The sequence below is a fragment of the Dreissena polymorpha genome, chromosome 11 (genome assembly GCF_020536995.1).
Source record: "Dreissena polymorpha isolate Duluth1 chromosome 11, UMN_Dpol_1.0, whole genome shotgun sequence".
Taxonomy (NCBI): Eukaryota; Metazoa; Mollusca; class Bivalvia; order Myida; family Dreissenidae; genus Dreissena; species Dreissena polymorpha.
Window position 1 is genome coordinate 69193869 of NC_068365.1, and position 20190 is coordinate 69214058.

The 20190-nt window shown below is 36.0% G+C and overlaps 2 protein-coding genes and 1 long non-coding RNA gene across 3 annotated transcripts in view; all 3 read right to left on the bottom strand.

The window, feature by feature from the left end:
• LOC127849916 (protocadherin Fat 4-like) overlaps nt 1–1934 on the bottom strand; it is a 45805-nt gene extending 43871 nt beyond the window's left edge. Inside the window, exon 1 of the mRNA XM_052382665.1 lies at nt 1760–1934. The gene's annotated coding sequence lies outside the window, so the exon portion shown is untranslated. The remainder of the gene's footprint in view (nt 1–1759) is intronic.
• The window catches only part of LOC127851689 (protocadherin Fat 4-like), a 163581-nt gene that overhangs the window by 48715 nt on the left and 94676 nt on the right, over nt 1–20190 (bottom strand). The window lies entirely within an intron of this gene.
• Nucleotides 15130–20092, bottom strand: LOC127851691 (uncharacterized). Its single transcript, XR_008035887.1, has 3 exons — nt 19981–20092; nt 18473–18585; nt 15130–15415 (listed from the first exon to the last, which is right to left on the bottom strand). It is a non-coding gene; the product is annotated as an uncharacterized LOC127851691 (long non-coding RNA).

The following is a 20190-nucleotide window of genomic DNA, read 5'->3' on the forward strand; positions in this document are numbered from 1 at the left end:
ATATTCCACTAAATTTCCCCCACGACTGTTTGCGCTCGCCGTCTTTAGCGTTTTGCCTTTTAGCGTTGAAATGGCGTCGATCTTTAAGGCGTCTGCATAATGTATAAACAAAAATTGTAAATTTATAAAATCCCGAGTACTAAAAATCCATGTATGATATTTCGGATGTTCGATACTACAATAACAAACGGCAGAGCTCGACCATCGGGCCGTTACTCTTGAAGTCAACAGATTTTATGATTAAAAAATATTTGTAACATGATAACAAGTTACGGTGTGTTCTTTAGAACAGTTAACAACTCTTTCCAAACTCCGAGTACTTACTTTTTATGTCAGAGATTTTAAAAGATTAGTTAATCGCTCAAAACATTATATTTAGTGCCACGTTTTTAAATAAACATATGAGTCAGCAAAGTAAGCCAGGGTAAAATTTCGTTTAGACAGCGATATTGGGCATGGTAAGTTACTCCAAAATAACTGCTGTCAGTTATGCCTTTCAGTGCGGGAACCGAATTTTGAAGGCCTTTGCAAACAGTTTGGATCCAGATGAGACACCACAGAACGTAGCGTCTCATCAGGATCCAAACTGTTTGCTATTCTGATAGTATTTTTTGAAAAAAATCGAAGAAAATGCTAATTTTAGAAATTCAGCAGACGACATTTTAGCAGACGACAAATTTCCCAGCATGCAAAGGGTTAATGTGCTGATGTACTGATAAGCAATGCTCGGTCATTATCGGCTCATGTGCCACTTGAAAGTATACTGGGTACTCTCTACTTTACTTCAAAATACCATATGTGCAGACAATATACCCCGCAGTATTGTCCGTACCCGTGGTACATTGTTGTAGACTCACGAGTACCCTGGGTACTTCTTAGTAGTACCTGAACCGACAATTATCAAACGAGCGTAAGTAACTCGTATGAAAATTACTTGCAATACCAACAATGTTGAGCAGGGTAAGTAACTCGTATATAACTTACTTGCAGTACCGGCAATGTTGAGCAGGGTAAGTAACTCGTATATAACTTACTTGCAGTACCAACAATGTTGGGCAGGGTGTGTAACTCGTTTATAACTTACTTGCAGTACCAGCAATGCTCGGCAGGGTAAGTAACTCGTATATAACTTACTTGCAGTACCAGCAATGTTCGGCAGGGTAAGTAACTCGTCATTCACCGCACGGACGGTGATGTTGTACCTTCCACTACTACCGGAGTTTGAGTCCGTGCATTCTATGGTGTTGATGTAGGGTAATGTGTTGTCTGGGCTTGGCAGAGCGCCCGCCGTAATATAAAACTTCCATTCTGTCAATGGATAAGAAAGACAAGTATTATTCAATTTTCAAATTGCAAATTAAATTTAACATTAAAATCCCTTTGAAATTATCATAAGTTCATCATCATTATCATAATTATCGTCGTCCTCGTTGTCGTCGTCCTAGTTTTCGTTGTCCTAGTCGTCGTCGTCAATCATTATATTCAACAAATCATCATTGAAATATCGTCTCAATTACTAATAGTATCAGCATAATCATCATCATCATCATTGTCATCATTAGTAGAACCATAATAACAGTCAATTCCCTGAAAAACTCAAGCTTCGTTCTGTGAAAACCGGACTTGTATGCGCGTAATGTGTCGACCCAGAATTACCTGTGCAGTCAGCCTGTTCTGTTTAGGCTGACAGTGTAGTCCCAGATAAGCACATGCATAAAAAAACACAGTTTAATCAGTACGAGACTCATTAAATCAAAACCTTTGGTAGTGGTATCCTCTCGCAGAACAAACTCTCCGTTTGTGCTGATGGTGCCGTTATACGTGATGATGTGGGTACAGGCGAAGGCGTCCGCGTCGGGGTCTGTTACGTTGAGAGTGTACAGGTACCGCTCCAGGGTCTCCAGATCGCCGACGTAAATGTTGCGAGGCAGGTCGTTCACCGTCGGCGGCTGAAATGAAAATCAAAGCGCTGAGAGCATTAAATACTATTGGTAGACAATTGGCATCACAATGCTGGGAGCTTTAAAATACTATTTGCGGACACTAAAATAGATGAAAGCGGACAATGGAAATAAAAAGCAAGACAATTATGAGCAAATTTTATCTGAAAGGAACATTTTAAAAATAATAACTCACTTGTCTGTATATTTTTTTCCGCATTAAAAGGGGCCTTTTCACGTTTTGGTAAACAGACTAAATTGAAAAAAAAGTTATTCAGGTTCGCAAATTTTCGTTTTAGTTATGATATTTGGGAGGAAACAGTAATACTGAACATTTACCATGCTCTAATATATCCATTATATGCATCTTTTGACGATTTTAAACCCCGAAAATTATAAAGCGTTGCAACGCGAAACGAATTAATAATTTGAAGAGTTCTGTTGTTGTCGTAATATTTTGTGAAACTACGAGGATTGCTTATATAAAGTATAAAATACATCTGGCATTGTATTCGGAAGAATACCCAAAGAAAGAAAGTGTAGAACCAGATATTGTCCTCCCTGTACCCCCAACAACCAACCAGTCATCTCGGTCCAACCACACAAACGCAGCCCCTTTTCTACTATATTAAACTAAAATACCTTTCAAAACTATTCTGACCCTTGCAACACCATTAAAACACCTGACAATATCCAATAGCACAACAGAGAGAGCCCATGTGAATTTACACCAAGACACAGGGCAGTAGAGTAATATCTGTACGAATCTATGTTTATGTACTAACTAGTCCTCCGCGAGGGACGTTAAACGGGGGTGCAGTGTATCGGTGCTGTACACCGGGCACTTAAAAGAACCAGGGGCGCCTCTGGAATCGGGGCGCCCTCTGTATCCCGCTCGAACCCCCACTAACATCTCTTGGGGCGGAGAGCACAAAAACCACACACAAACTATAAGGAATTAACATTAATGCCAATAAGGATAATGCTAATCTAGAGATAATAGGAATACTGCAAAAACCATTTCGATAAAAGCAAAACCACTATATAATCCATTAAAAAAAAAAAAAGCATCTAGTCACATTAAGGTCTCATTGGCCATCGTGCTATGATGTATAATATGACCTTATTTTCTCCCCTGAAGGGTCACAGGGGCAGGTCGATACATCTGTAGTCGAGAAGACGCTGGACGACCTGTAAATAAATCTCAAATACACACATTCGGAAGAATGGCCGAGTGGTCTAAGTGGTAGACGTTTTACTCCAGGACTCCAGGGGTCAGTGGTTCGAGCCCTGCTGAGGGTTACATTTGTTTTCTTTTTTAAATTTTATTCTTGCATGTTACTGGAGCTTTTTGTATCCAATGTTTACATTTATCAATATAAAGCATTTAATGACAAACTTCAAAACTTGCCAAAATCTGTGAAAAGGCCCCTTTAAGAGTTAATCGGATAGATCAATATTTGATTGAACATCATAAGAGATATTAACTTTTTGAACGTGTTTTTCGAGGAAGCAACCAATGCTAAGCACAGAAATCTTTGGCTTATTTTAATTGTCTTTTTTTTCAAGTGCAGTTTATTTTAAGGATATTCTGATTATTACGGCAAAAATCAAAACGTAGCATGAATTGGCCTTACATTCATGACAAAACAGGGCTCATGATTGAAATCAGGGATTAATATTAGATCAACCCATATTTTTTTATATGACTTCTGATCTGGATAAACAAAAAAGGTTCTCAGAATCTCAATCAGGCCTTTCAGTCAAGATCTAGGTTTAGTTGAGGTTTCACAATATGGATCTATCTGAGGATTATATTTTAGATTTTGATTTTAGGCAAAGATCTATACTTTTCTAGGATGCCATATGTTTCATTGGACAATAATTTTCATTGACTACCTAGATTGACCGATACAAAACTTTAACACAAACTTATAGGAAAATGACCGCCGAATATTCCTCCCAAAATCTGAAATCCACGAAGTTTCGTGTCAACGAAATAGTAAAAAATGCACGAACTATCCTCCCAACGAATGTAATGATGTAATTTATTTGAAAACTTATCATGACTACAATATGGAAACGGTTTTTTCACAGCCTTGTCAAATGGGGATTTTTTAATCGATACAAGTGAAAAAATCGGGATTTTTTCGACAAAAAGAACCAAATTGGATTTTTTTTGTCAACAAATATTGACACAACAGGTCTTTTCCTGGTCATTTTGGATAAAATCATATAAATTATAGTTATATATTCTTTAGGTTGTTTAAAAAATAAAATTGAGATATACTTTATAATAATTATAAGTCATAAGACACTCTTATATTAACCCATTAATGCCCAGTGGACTCTCCCATCCTTCTAAATTGGATCAATTTATTTCCAAAATTAGGGGTGTCAAGTATATTTACTTCTATATTTAGAATATTACTTACTGAAATTCCTTTAAGCAAACAGCGCAGACCCAGATGAGACGCCACATCTGGGTCTACGCTGTTTGCAATGTCCTTTTTTCAGGACGCTAGGCTTAAATGGGTTAAAAAAACATGGGGGGGGGGGGGGTGGAATTTTGTTTTCTAACTTCGGTTTGGGATCGGGTCCGCTTGCTTTGGGATCGGGTCCGTTTTACGGCCATTTTACATAGCAAACAAAATGCGGAAATGACAACATTGGTGATATATATAGGAACGGGATGTGGTCACTTGAAGTCCGAACATATTAAATAAAAATGACATTTCAAGTTAAGGTAGCCATAACTAGAAACTTACATTAATTTGCATAAAACAACAACGGATCTTTTATTTCTAGAAAGCAGTTTTGCTAAGCGAGGAAAAAGGTTAGTGTCGAATAAATATATTTGTAATTTACTGATATTCTATATATACATCGTTGTCTGTTATTAAACTACAACATGAAAAAAAAACGAAAACTACAGAAAAAGAAGAAGAAGAAGACGAAGAAGAAGACGAAGAAGAAGATAAAGAAAGGAGCACGTTGAACACGCGATACACATCAAATGACGTTATTCTTTTATATTCGTCACGTAACATTCGCGATTACGATATTTTGTATGGAAATAAAAACTCCATGTTTTCGGGGGCAAATTTTAAAGCATGACCAACTTTTACCTAAAAAGTTTGAACGAAATATGCCTTTTACTGTACTATTTTCATAAGTATTCTTTCCGGAAAACAGAATTTCAAAATTAGGGTTAATCAAATGATTTAATAGCATTCAATACAGCGGATTTCAGACAAAGAACATTGTCTTATTTAAAGCAATTATAAAACACCATTATATATTTGAGTTCGCGCTGCTGGAAAAAGAACCAAAATGCATGTGCGATAAGTGCCGTCCCAGATTAGTCTGTGCAGTCCGACATTTTCCGACTAAATTGGATTTTTGCAAAGAAGAAAAAAATACCATAACAGCGGAAATTGATGTCCCTGCTTAGCCTGTGTGGACTCTACATGATAATCTGGTCCAACACATTACGTACATGCATTAAGCCCCGTTTTCATAGGACGAGGTTCGAATGATTCAGGAAGCTGATTGTTATTGCGCATGTCCCGTTTTCCCCGAGCGAGACTCATTTGTTTACCAGTTGCAATCCGCCAATCAATGCATTCTTCAAAAACATGGAGTACATGTAAAAATCGAATCTATCAATTTCAATCAAATATTGGATCAGGGACAGTCCTTTAACCCATTTATGCCTAGTGGACCCGCCCATCTTTCTAAATTAGACCAATTTCTTTTCAAAATTAGGGATGTCTATTATTTTTATTTCTATATTTAGAATATTTCTTAAAGAAATTCCTTTTAGCAAACAGCGCAGACCCTGATGAGACGCCGAAGCATGCGTCGGCTCATCTAGGTCAACGCTGTTTGCCAAGGCCTTTTTCTAGACTTTAGTCATAAATGGGGTAACTTTGAACACTGAAATGTTTTGAAATGGTGATATAAAGAAAAAAACGGATGAATATATCAGTCATAGTTCGCAATTCAGTTGCGTTTAATGATATGATAAAAAGTTCTTGTTGAATAGAAATAAAATCAATGCCGGATTAAATCATAAGTATACAGATCACATGGAGTCCTCTTTTTAGAGAGAAAATGAAATTAACATATTTTCTAGTTCATTTACTCCGTATCTCAATTGAAATGTATGATTAAAATACTATTGAAAACGGCGAAAATCCTAACTAAACAAACAAACATTTTTGTGATAAAAGTGATATGAAGTGATATACTCGTATTTAGCGAACTTCGCAGAACTCAGTTTATATTGGCTCTATTAACAAGCTTTGCATGTGTACAGTGTGTAGTAAAAGCACGACTTTTCCTTAATTTTTACGCTCGTATCTTTAACCCATTTATGCCTAACGTCTAGAAAAAAGACCTTTGTAAACAGCGTAGACACAGATGAGACGCCGCATGATGCTCAAAGAAATTTCTGTAAGAAATATTCTAAATATAGAAATAAATATACAAGACATCCCTACTTTTAGAAATAAATTGATCCAGTTTAGAAGGATGGGAGAGTCCACTAGGAATAAATGGGTAAAAAACTCAGCCTCATGATTCATGTACATAACTAACAACGTTGTTACTTTATATATTCACAACGAGAAACACTTTTGTTTTTGTTTAAAATGTTTATGTTTAGCCAATACTAAATAGAACAATAACTGATGGTGATACATCCACAAACTTGACGAATGGGTGCATATGTAAAGCTTTGACAATGAGCTGCTGTATTTTGATCTTTGAACTCAATGTATGACATTGCATTTAAAGGTCTCTTCTGTTCCGTCGCCGACCTCACATTTCCCGTATGAAATTTTGGCCAAGGTATTTTGGAGTCCAACCACGGCTTGCTAAGAGCTCGGACTTTCTATACTTTTACATTGGAGTCTCAATCATTTATTGACCCAACCTCCTCCCTGAGATTTGACGGGAACCAGCATAGCTGGATCAAATACATGCCTTCATAACCAACCACGTGATGATAGCCTAGCCACGTGGTGCAATAAGTCAACCGTTGTTATTTTTACTTTTTTAAGCTAGGTATTTTTTTAAATAATGAACCTAAACTTATAAACTTTTTTTCGGAATGTAAAAGAAAATGACACTACTTTTCATAATATAATACCAAACCAATGAAATAAAATCCTACCAAATCTGGTAGGATTTTCATGTGATGGCAGAGATTGTATGCAAGGAACGACAACTCTGAGTGGAGATTGATATTGACCCTGATAAAACTAGACTAAACATGTACGTGAAGTGTCATTCCATATTATTTCATATACATTTTCATTTTAAGGAAGTCTCTTCTAAACAAAAAGTAAAATTGAAATTATAAGGTTCGTCCCTGATTAGCCTGTGTGGAATGTGCAGGCTTTTCAGCGACGACACTTTACGTATATGCATTAAATCCCGTTTTCACAGAGCGAGGCTCATATGGGCAACCATGTTTGTTCAAAACCCGTCTATACATGGGGGACATAGTGCTCGGACAAGACATTTAAAAAAAATGACGTACATTGTACTTAGACATTTGACTTGTAAGTAAGATGGCATTCTATACATAGATGGTGACGTCACTACGTTATTGACAGTAAGACCGGTGTGTACACAATGAGTAAGATGATGCCATCGTCCTTCACTTAGAATCAAGGCTCTTGTTTGCGCATTTGTGTATGCGGTCTTTAAAACAAGATACATAAAGCCTCTGAAAATAGAGAAATCTACGAACATATTGTAAGAATGATGTATGTAAAGTGTTTTTATACAGGTGACATTCCAAAATAAAGCTTCCGGAATAAATCATCTTTTGTCAATCAACCTATAGTGGATAGCAGTCTGTGATTCGATACCTTTAGTTTAACTGTTCATCACATATTTATTCATTCATTTATTTAAATGGCTATATTATAACAAATAAAACTGTGTTTATAATGTGTTTAAGACGACCTCATTCATTCAATCATTATATACGTTTTGTTCACTGTGAAAACACTTTTGACTCATTCTCAGACAACCCTCAGACAGCTGATGTCGCCATAGTTGTTATCTGCATATTAAAAAAAAGTGTTATAAAATGCTTAAATCTTACCGATTTTGTGTTAAACTATTCACCCTGCAAAAATTGCAACATCAATTCCGAGTTGAGGAACTTTTTTGGTGTTTCCACTTTGTCACAAAATCTTGATAGAGATATCAAAATCGCTGTCGTCGGAAGCGGGATGAATAATCAAACTAGTGGCCCGGATGTTAAATAAACACTTTTCAAACATATAGATGTTCATTCAAAAGCTAGACGCATATATTTTAAAATGGCAGCACTAAATTTTGATCAATCACTGAACATTTTTCTAATTTTATGTTGCAGTCCGCACAAGCTAATCAGTGACGACACTTTCCGTTTTTATGAGCCTAGTTTTCCCAACACGAGACTCGTGTAATTTAATTTCTTGCATAGTATGTGCATATACTTCTCAACTGAATAACTTTTATATAAACGCAAAAGAAGAAACTCGCAAATTGATGACGATAATCCACATGAGCTCTTTATTGACTTGAAACATGATTTGTTTTTCCACAAATGATGAACGTTTGCAGGCTGAAAGAGACATGTGACTGGGCGTGCCTGTTTATTGTTTGGAACCCGGCTGTGTAAATAATAACGAGACGCGAGCGAGACGCATCCATCCACCGGGCATCCGCATGGGGTTCCTTGTATGGGAAACGAATCGGAAACGGGATTGCCCATTGCACATGCGCGTATGCCTGGTTTTCCTTGTGGTTATGCCTGGTTATTTATGGTAATTTATGCTAATTAAGGGTGAACATACACTAACATACTCCTCTCACTTGAGGGCTGTGTATTATAAATATGAAGTTGAGACCGAACGCGATTGTTTGGCCACTTTGTCAATATCCCCAAACCCATTTGTTATGCTGTATTATGGAAAAACAAAATAACTAATTGATTTCTCAAATTCTTCGTCGATAACTTGGAAAATACGTGTAGTACTAACAAGGCGTTTACAATCGGCAGAGTACTGTTAACGCTAAAGTGTCCCGGGTTCGATGACAAGTATTTCATAGAGGATATGTGTTGGTTTCGGTGGCATATCGAATGTCATTCACGAATGATCATATAACATGTATGTTTTCTATGATCACGAGTGAATTAAAATCGATATTCGTCCGAATCCAACACATTGTCTTCTAATTAAATTAAACGTTGATTTTGATATGAGTCGCATAATGGGGAAAACCGGGCTTTATGCATGTGCGTAAAGCGTCATCCCAGATTATCCTGTGCAAACCGCTCATGCATTAAGCCATGTTTTCCTTTCATGCGACCCTATTATATCTATATCTCAGCTTCACGAAATGCTTACCAGTAAGTACTGCATCAGCACAATTCATTTGAAAGACAAAATGAGCCTCGCTATGGGGAAAAAGGGCTACGCATGTGCATGTCCTTTCAGCGCAGTGGTTGGTATACACGCTTCTCACCAAGGCGATCCGGGTTCAATCCCAGACTCATTTTTGGCAGAACGCGAGTAATTTAGTTTCTTTACTATAGTGTTTACGTTTTTTTATAATGCAAAACTGTTTGATAGAATTAAGAACATGATATTGAAGCGATATATGCGGAATGTTATGTCCGCAACATTTGAACCATAACCTTGTTTGAAAGTTAAAAAAAATATACGTTAAAATTAAACAATCAGATGTTTAAATCTATATGCCTATGACCACGCTGATCACGAATTCGTTGGAATTTTTAAAATATCTAAAGCCGTTCAAACGTTATCCATTTTTTTTTAAATTCAAAAAATACATATGTATCATATAATACAAAAAAAAAATTGTTTTTTGTTTTTTAATAAAACATAAACAGTTTATAGTGTTGTTTAAAAGTTTGAAAAACAAAATGAAAAAAAAGAAAAAAGAAAAAAGTTATAATCAAAACATATTTTGCATTAAGCACCCTTTTCATAGACCGTCCCATTTACGTGCACAATTGAAATACGCTCGCTCGCTCTCTCGTTCGCTCCATCGAAATCAAACAATAAGATAGTGAAATCTATATGAATTTGACTCGCTGAATCCGAATCCGTTGTTAATTTTCCGATATCTTGATCCGATTAAGAATTATTGAGTTTAAATGGTAAAATTCGATAAGAATGCAGCACACTTTTAACAGAAGCTCAAAATCCAGTATACCTTAAACTCCAGTGAAATAAAACAATCAGATAGTCCAATCGATGTGATTTTGTCTACCTGAAACCGATTCCGGTGCTACTTTTCCGATATATTGAACCGTTAAAGAATTATTGATGTTAAATGGTGCCGTTCGATTAGAATGCAACAACCTTTTAAAGTAACATTACTACTCAAAATCAACGAAAACTTCGTACACTATTTCGTAAAATAAACTTAATCAATTAAAAATCAGTGTTCCTTGTGGCAATTGCCGAAATTTCAGCGCCAGGTATGGTAAAATAGATGTCTGTAGATACCGAAATGCTCGTTTTTATTATTGTTTTGCATATTTAATTCCATTTTAATTTCCCGCAACGATATCTATTCATACGACACATGAACACTAACATGGTGTTCGTGTGTCGTATGAATAGATATATTCGCGGGAATAATGCCTTAAAAGAAAAGAATACGTTTTAAATAGATGCATACTAATCACTCATTTAGTCACTCAGTCAGTCACTCACTCAATCATTCACTCACTCACTCACTCACTCACTTACAGTCAGTCACTCACTCAGTCAGTCACTCAATCACACAGTCACTCACTCAGTCCATCAGTCATTTAGTTTCTCGGATCCAGATTTTGGTATTAATTATCGGATACAGTTAGCCCTTAAATAACAGTGTAAGTTCGTTCGCACTTTTGTGTTTGAAAAGTCTTTTCGCTTGGCTCTAGGCAATATTGATAACAACAAGTGAGTGTCTGTAATATTAATACACTGATGTGTGTATTAATATTCATATTTTCAGTATAACCATGTCGAGTGTCGAAATAATGCGCTAATCTTTCTTAAAAACAATTCAATTATTCTGTCTTTAGTTATTTAATAAGGCATTCGCCGAGGATTCTCGTTACATACCAGTCGTGCTATTTTAATCTATATAAACTAATAATTGTAAAAAAAATACGGTTTTAATTGTAAAAAATACGGTATTTTAGAACTTTTCTTTTTTCGTTATACTGTTTGATAACGTGACATAGCGACTGACAACGCCTTATACTGGTTGGTAACGTGTTATAGCGACTGACAGCGCCTTATACTGGTTGACAACGTGTTATAGCGACTGACAGCGCCTTATACTGGTTGACAACGTGTTACAGCGACTGACAGCGCCTTATACTGGTTAGAAACGTGGTATAGCGACTGAAAACGACTAATACTGGTTGACAACGTGTTATAGCGACTGACAGCGCCTTATACTGTTTGATAACGTGACAAAGCGACTGACAACGCCTTATACTGGTTGACAACGTGTTTTAGCGACTGACAGCGCCTTATACTGGTTGGTAACGTGTTATAGCGACTGACAGCGCCTTATACTGGTTAGAAACGTGGTATAGCGACTGACAACGCCTAATACTGGTTGACAACGTGTTATAGCGACTGACAGCGCCTTATACTGTTTGATAACGTGACATAGCGACTGACAACGCCTTATACTGGTTGACAACGTGTTTTAGCGACTGACAGCGCCTTATACTGGTTGGCAACGTGTTATAGCGACTGACAGCGCCTTATACTGGTTGACAACGTGTTATAGCGACTGACAGCGCCTTATACTGGTTGACAACGTGTTATAGCATCTGACAGCGCCTTATACTAGTTGACGTGTTATAGCGACTGACAGCGCCTTATACTGGTTAACAACGTGCTTTAGCGACTGACAGGGCCTTATACTGGTTGACAACGTGTTATAGCGACTGACAGCGCCTTATACTGGTTGACAACGTGTTACAGCGACTGACAACGCCTTATACTGGTTGACAACGTGTTATAGCGACTGGCAGCGCCTTATACTGGTTGACAACGTGCTTTAGCGACTGACAACGCCTTATACTGGTTGACAACGTGTTATAGCGACTGACAGCGCCTTATACTGGTTGACAACGTGTTATAGCGACTGACAGCGCCTTATACTGGTTGACAACGTGTTATAGCGACTGACAGCGCCTTATACTAGTTGACGTGTTATAGCGACTGACAGCGCCTTATACTTGTTGACAACGTGTTATGGCGACTGACAACGCCTTATTGTGTACTACATAAATTAGGTGCTCAATTTACGTGAACATGTTTACTTATCTGTATTGTCAATCAAATACCAATTAAAGCAACCTGAAAATAGCCACAGGGTTTTTTCTAACCATTTTGGGAAAAGGAGTCTGGTGGTCAAATTGAGATTTTTTAAATAGATAAAATGGCAAATATGGGAATTTTTTACGACAAAATGGACCATATTGGGATTTTTTTATCAATAAATATTGACCAAATCATATAAATTATAGTTATATACTTTGTTAGATGTTTATGAAATAAAATTGAGATATAACAATTACCGTATGCCAATTTTTTTGTAAAATGGCAATCGTTATTATCATACACAACAAGAGTATTGAGGAAGGTTTTGTTCAAAGATAATTTTGTTTCGTATTCCATAGGGTGTTCTACGACATCGGATTTTGGGCGGGAATAAAACTCGCGTACAGTCTAAATTTGTCGGGTATATTGAAGTATATTATCAGTATCCGGGGCACATTTAAATAGAAAGTGAGTCGACAATGACCAATCGAGCCTTACTGATGATGATGTGTTTATAGTCATAATAATAAGCATTATAACAATAATTATTATTATTATGATTATTCAATTTTCATTATGATTGTTATAATTGTTAAAGTAATGAAGAATAATAACAATACAACTTAAAACACAGTACATTTTTTATAATCGTGAACAAGAAAATTTAGGCCATGATAACAGTTAAATTCTTAACAACTCTTCAGCATTATAACTATTGCTAAGGATTTTTTTCTTGGAGTTTACTTCCAAAGTCTATATAAGCATTTTTTTTTCAAATCCTTTAAAATTGTATTATTAAAATCAAAACACGTCTTTACACATGGATCAAGTTTTGTTAATAACACATTGATAATCTATGTTTATTTACTTCTAAAATTGTTCGTGACTAAATATATTTTGAATATAAAAGTTTTGTATTTAATATCAATGTACTTGATGGCATTTTGTAAAAGAATTATATATTTTTACAATGCAGTTCACACAAATTTAAAGGAGAAATGTTTACTATTTTTATGTAGAATGGTTATTGCTGTAACGTAATGGACTTCTCCATTTGATATGTTATGAGCTTATAAAATTGTATACTTCATTGATAATGTATATATGGGGCCTGCTATATTTGTGTGAAGTGCTTGCAAAAGGTATACAGTACGTTTTACTTGTTGATTACTCTAAATTGAACATTATTCTTTTTGGAATAAATCTTATTAAAATTAGAGAAGCATGCGTTATGAATAACTGTATGGGCTATTCATACATTGTCATTATCAAACCGCATGTGAATTGGTTTGAAAGGTGTTATTATATTTCTATTGACGTATGGGTGATATTTTGGTGAATAAATTATTGAACTTGACTTGGCTTATAGTTGTTTAAGGAGGTGTAGCCGATTGAACCTGATCAATGGATTTGTTTTGAAACTAATTGTGTATCAAGGTCAATGTTTAACCCATTCTCCCGTCCTTCTAAATTGGATCAATTTATTTCCAAAAATATGGGTTGTCTAGTACTAGTATATTTATTTATATATTTAGAATATTAGGGATGTCTGGTATACTCATTTCTATATTTAGAATATTTCTTACATAAATTCTTTTCAGCAAACAGCGCAGACCCAGATGAGACGCCACATCATGTGGCGTCTCATCTGGGTCTATGTTGTTTGCCAAGGCATTTTTTTCAAGACGCTAGGCATAAATGGGTTAAGGTAAGAAGGTTGTTTTTGCTGTGAATTCAATACGCAGATAAAGTGAGTGGAAATTTTGAATTAGTGGAAAAGTGCAATAGGCGATTCTTTTTAAATATTTTTTTATAATCCATATGCTATTCAGCCGGATGGTAAGTTGTTTCAAATACCCCAATGCAACTGCAAATTATGCGTCAAAATACGCCATCAAGTGAAGTCTCATATTAGCAGGATCTCTTTGTAAAAAAAAGATTTTTGTTAAGAAGAGATGAAAAAAAAGCTGAATGCGACGCCCCTGTGCGGACGACACTACGCTCATGTTTTCAGCCTCGTTTTCACAGATATATATATATATATATATATATATATATATATATATATATATATATATATATATATATATATATATATATATATATATATATATATATATATATATATATATATATACGGAATATTACGTATATATATATATATATATATATATATATATATATATATACGGAATATTACGCTAGTCAATTGTTCCGTGTGTTTGCATCAGTCCAGTGGCTTGTGTGAGTGATATGAAATAGCGCAAGCCACGAGACTGATACAAACACTTGTAACAATTGACTTGCGTAATATTCCTTCCTAGCGAGTAGCATAATACGGGAATTATTTATGTGCAGATCTATTTTACCGATTGATACAACTTGTATTGTTTAGTAACATAAAGCAGGTATATAATAAAAAAGTAGACTCCGCTTTTAGGGTCACACCATTGGAACAATCAACAGTATTTGTAACTAAAGCCAATATCAGCAAGACTTACCAAGCAATATAAATCCCCTACCGGTGAAACTCCACCATTTTTAGCAATATTTATAGTCTTTTTGTTGCCATAGTAACCATAATTCTTGACGTAGGAAGAACATGCAATGACGTGCATAATCTCCATAATGCCATCCATCCATGTTTCAAGTTTCATGAAAAAATATGAAGAACTTTTAAAGTTATTTCAGGATCCAGAAAAGTGTGACGGGCCGACGCACTGAGCGCAAACCTTAAGTCCCCTCCGGTTTCACCGGTAGATGACAATAATTATCAGTAAATTACACATACTGAAATAAACACTCAGAAACTAAGTCAATTCATGTTTACGAATATATTCACTGAAACAACATAAATTTTGAAACATTTCATTATTTATAATAGAATTATGTACAATTTTACAAAACTGTTATCAAACATAACAAACACACCACACAACGGTCTGTATTACGCCTAAACGTCTGGTCTTATTTAAAACGTGAGTTCATATCGCACGTTTGTATTCCCATCACGTGGCATTCAGGTTATCCGATCACGTGACACATGGTTAAGGAAAGTAGCCGGGCAGTATTGGTTGTGGTCGCATGTAACCCCCGCCACCGGGACTGAAACGAAAATCAAAACTATACTACTCAAAATTTGCTAAGGATCACTTTTTAATAAGGTTTTTACTCTACATTATCTTCAATTTAATTTAATTTAAATTGTTATTTTGCAGGTTTTGATATTAGAATGTGTGTTTTGATTTGATTTTTATGTATTGCTGAACAATTGCTGCGTGACGCTGGACGAATGTAGCTTGGGGTGAACTTCAAATTACACATACTATAAAAAGTGTAATTTTGAGTAGTATATGTTTCTCGATACCACATTTAAGCCTCTGAATTTTAAAGTATTTAAAACATTAATACGAGTAATAAAGGGTACAAAACGGCGAAAAATACCTGCCTCGGCATGGACGTCGCCATATTGACTATCACGTGATTACCCCCTATTAAAGACTAGTTTTGTCAGAAAGGACGCAATTAATGACTAAGTTATATTAACCGCGCTCTAGGAAAACGAGGTTTAATGCATGTGCGTAAAGTTTCTTCCTAGATAAGCCCCATGCAGTTCGCACAGGCTGATCAGAGACGACACCTTCCGCTTTTATGGAATTTTTCGTTTAAAGGAAGCCTCTTCTAACCGAAAAACCAGTTTAGGCGGAAAGTGTCGTCCCATATTAGCCAGCGCGTACTGAACAGGCTAATATAGGACGACACTCGACGCAAATGCATCAAGCGCAGTTTTCCAAGAACAAGGCTGAACCCATTTATGCCTAGCGTCTAGAAAAAAGGCCTTTGGAAACAGCGTAGACCCAGATGAGACGCCGCATGATATAAGACGCTGCATGATGCAGCGTCTCATCATAGTCTGCGTTGTTTGCTTAAAGGAATTTCGGTAAGAAGTATTCTAAATATTGAAATAAATATACTAGACATCCCTAATTTTGGAAATAAATTGATCCAATTTAAAAGGATGGGAGAGTCCACTAGGCATAAATGGGTTAAAATTGTTTGCGAATCGCAACTGTGTTTGCGGACTGAGACTTCTTTATATGGAATTATATAGTAATGTATGAGTTTTGTTTTCTGAGTACAGTTGAAAAATAGAAAACAGAGACGCACACAAACTAGAAGGAAAAACAAAGGACTAATTAGAGTAAATACCCACTAAAGCTGTTGTTGACATTTATTGATAATTATTAAATTATATATAAATATTGTTCATGAAGAATCTCAAAATTGGAAGACGATTAGATGCCTAAAGACTGCAGTCATAACGTACAGGGTGCAGGATCACGTGACTTTGTTGGGTTCCCAATTAAACGTTAATTGATGTAAACACGCCGGTAAGTGCTGCTTTTTTCCAGGGACCTATTGTAAAGGTCCCTGTTTTTTTCCAATTAACATTTTAACAATTTTTGTTTAGAATTTCAACTAGTGCATAAAAGACGGATTGTTATGCCGCTTGTGGCAATGTGAAATACATCAGAATTACTGTATTTAATAAGACTGTATTCTTGTTCAAAAATTCAATGTATACTTCACTATTATGCTTCACGATACGTGAAATTCGGCACAGATTTCAGACGCATTGAATGATTTATTCTTATACCTTAAGGTATTGGCACAAACTGCAAAAAAAATGTCTTCTCTGCACTAAAGAGTTTTGCAAATGTATTTCAATAACTTGAGATATTTTCAATAATAAAGTTCTTAACGGTGTATTCAATTCGGTCCAGCCCGTGTGTAAATCCCTATAAACCCCGTTGACTCTGCACCCTGACACAGTATGGTCACACAATTACGATAATGAGGGGGTCTCAAGTTTAAAGTGAGTCATTCACAAGCATTCATAGTATAGTAGGTTAAAGGCACTTGTTCACAGTTTGGTAAAATGACGATTTTTTATAATTATTGCCATATACTGGGTTTAAAAAAATAATGTACGCATTATGTTCTAACAAGCGAAACGACGCTCTTGACTAAGAAAAATGTTTAAAATATTTGTTCATTAATTAACGTATAATCATGATTCGAAATCGGTAAAACAATAAAGCATTTGCAACGCTTTTTCCCGTAATTTTGAAAAAAAGAGTACCATTATTGCGTTAATGTTTCATGACGCAAGATGAATGAATGCGTTGCTAAACGAAAGAGCGCGGGCTTTGTCGTCCAGAAGACCCGGGGTCGAATCTCGGGGACGGCAGTATTATTTATTCAACTTTTTGTCTTGCTATTATAATTAGTTAAGACTATTTAAATCATTATAGATTGTTAGTAAACATATTTAACCACATTTTTCAAAAGCAAGAAAAGGTCTGTGAACAAGTGCCTTTTATCTGTTCCATCTCACGGGTGTTAATCACGCGCGCCACCTCTTTTTTGAGATGCATTAATACATGAGCTATTGCTACTTCCGAGGTGGATTTATTTATAATCTCTGAATCGCAATCCATTGACCGATTTTAAAAATAGTGCGAAATATTTTGAAAAAAACAAAACAACAACATATAAAAGCTAATCACCATGTACAATTATCCATGAAATTTCAAAACATCCGGACCTGAGCGCCACCTCGGAAGTTGCATTGGCTTATTTATTAATGCATCTCAAAAAAGGATGGCGCGCGGGATTAACGGCCGTGATATTCGTCCATGTAATGAGGAGCTTTTATATTTTAATATATCTGTCAAAAAGGGGTTTAATACATGTGCGTAAAGTGTCGTCTCAGATAAGCCTGTGTATTTTGCACAGGCTAATCAGGGACGACACTTTTCGCTTTTATGATATTTGCCGGTTAAAGAAAGTCTCTTCTTAGGAAAAATCCAGTTTAGATGGAAAGTGTGGTCCCTGATTTGCCTGTGCAAACTGCACAGGCTAATCTGGGATGACACTTTACGCACATGCCTTAAACCCCCTTTTCACAGAGCGCGGCTCAAATATATTTGATCAAATCACGTCTCTGATCAGCATACATACAACACCAAGAAACAATAGCAACAACACACATAAATATCATCTAATGGATCGCAAGATATCACAGAAGTATATACACTGTTCATGCATGCACATTTGTGGAACAAATAGTCCCTGTTAGTCAGGAAAAGTAGCACACACGTGAAAAAGTAGTCCAAAAGGAAGTTGTTCAGTGAAGGTATCCCCGGGATCAAGGAAAGTAGCCCGGGGGTAGAGGTTGCGTACGCACCAACCGCATACTTTGCATAGGTTGTCTGCAACACGAGATGCGCACAAGAATGAGTGTGGCACGCAGTGATTTGAGCCTCGGTGTGGGAAAACTAGGCTTAATGCCTTGTGCGTAATGTATCATCCCAGATAAGCATGTTGAGTCCACACATGCTTATCTGTGACAACAATTTCTGCTTTTATGAAATTTTTCGTTTAAGAAAGTATCGTTTAGGCGGAGAGTGTCGTCACTGATTGGGCTTAGCCGACTTTACAGGCTTATCTGGGACGACACTTTACGCACACACAGTGTTCACAGAACGAGGCTTATTTATAAAGACACACGGAAATACGGAAAAACTCACATTTACTATAACAGAAAGATTAGAAACTTTATTTAAAAAAATGCAAATGCATAAAAGGTTTAGGGCGCTTAATAAGAAAAGTGTAAGTTCTAGGAAACAGTACGGTAAATTGGAACAGTTGAAGTTTGAGTAAATAGTACGTTTTTGGAAGAATTGACGTTTTAGTAAACATTACGATTAATTGAATTGTTTTAGTAAATAGTATGGTTAACTGGAAGAGTTGAAGTTCTAGTAAATAGTATGGTTAATTGTAAAGGTTGAAGATGTAGTAAAAAGTACGGTTAATTTAAAATGTTGAAGTTCCAGTAAAAAGTACGGTTAAGTGGAAGGGTCTAAGTTCTAGTTAATAGTACGGTTGATAGGAAGAGTTGAAGTTCTAGTCAATAGTACGGTTAATTGGAAGGGCTGAAGTTGCTAGTAAAAAGTATGGTTAATTGGAAGGGTTGAAGTTCTAGTAAATAGTACGGTTAATTGGAAGGGTTGAGTGCTAGTGAAAAGTACGGTTAATTGGAAGGATTGAAGTTGCTAGTAAAAGGAAAGGTTAATTGGTAGGATTGAAGTTGCTAGTAAATAGTACGGTTAATTGGAAGGGTTGAAATTCTAGTTAATGGTATGGTTAATTTGAAGGATTGAAGTTCTAGTAAATAGTTTTGTTAATTTGAAGTGTTGAAGTTCTAGTAAATAGAATGGTTAATTGAAAAGGTTGAAGTTCTAGTAAAACGTAGGGTTAATTGGAAAGGTTGAAGTTCTAGTAAATGGTACGGTTAACTGGAAGAATTGAAGTTCTAGTTAATAGTACTGTAAATTAAAACGGTTGACGTTCTAGTAACTAGAATGGCTAATTTTTAATTTGAAGGGTTGAAATTCTAGTAAATAGTATTGTTAGTTGGAAGGGTTGAAGTTCTAGTTAATAGTACGGTAAATTGGAAGGGTTTAAGCTCTAGTTAATAGTACGGTTAATTGAAAGGGTTGAAGTTGCTAGTAAAAAGTAAGGTTAATTGGAAGGGTTGAAGTTCTAGTTTTCCGAGAACGAAGCTTAATTCAAATGTTCAGATGTACATAAATCAAACAACTTACAACTGGCCGTACGAGATGGGTCTCGCCACTGTCCGGATGTATTGCGGCTGGCGCTCTATGATCTTAGGGGGCGGAGTCGGCTGGCGAGGGGACGGAGGGCGGTACTTCCCTGAAATTAACGAGACACGTGTCGTGTGATATATATATATAGTGTTTTAATGAGATGACGACAGAAAACTTGAACGCGATTGGCTATAGTTTTTAAAAGAA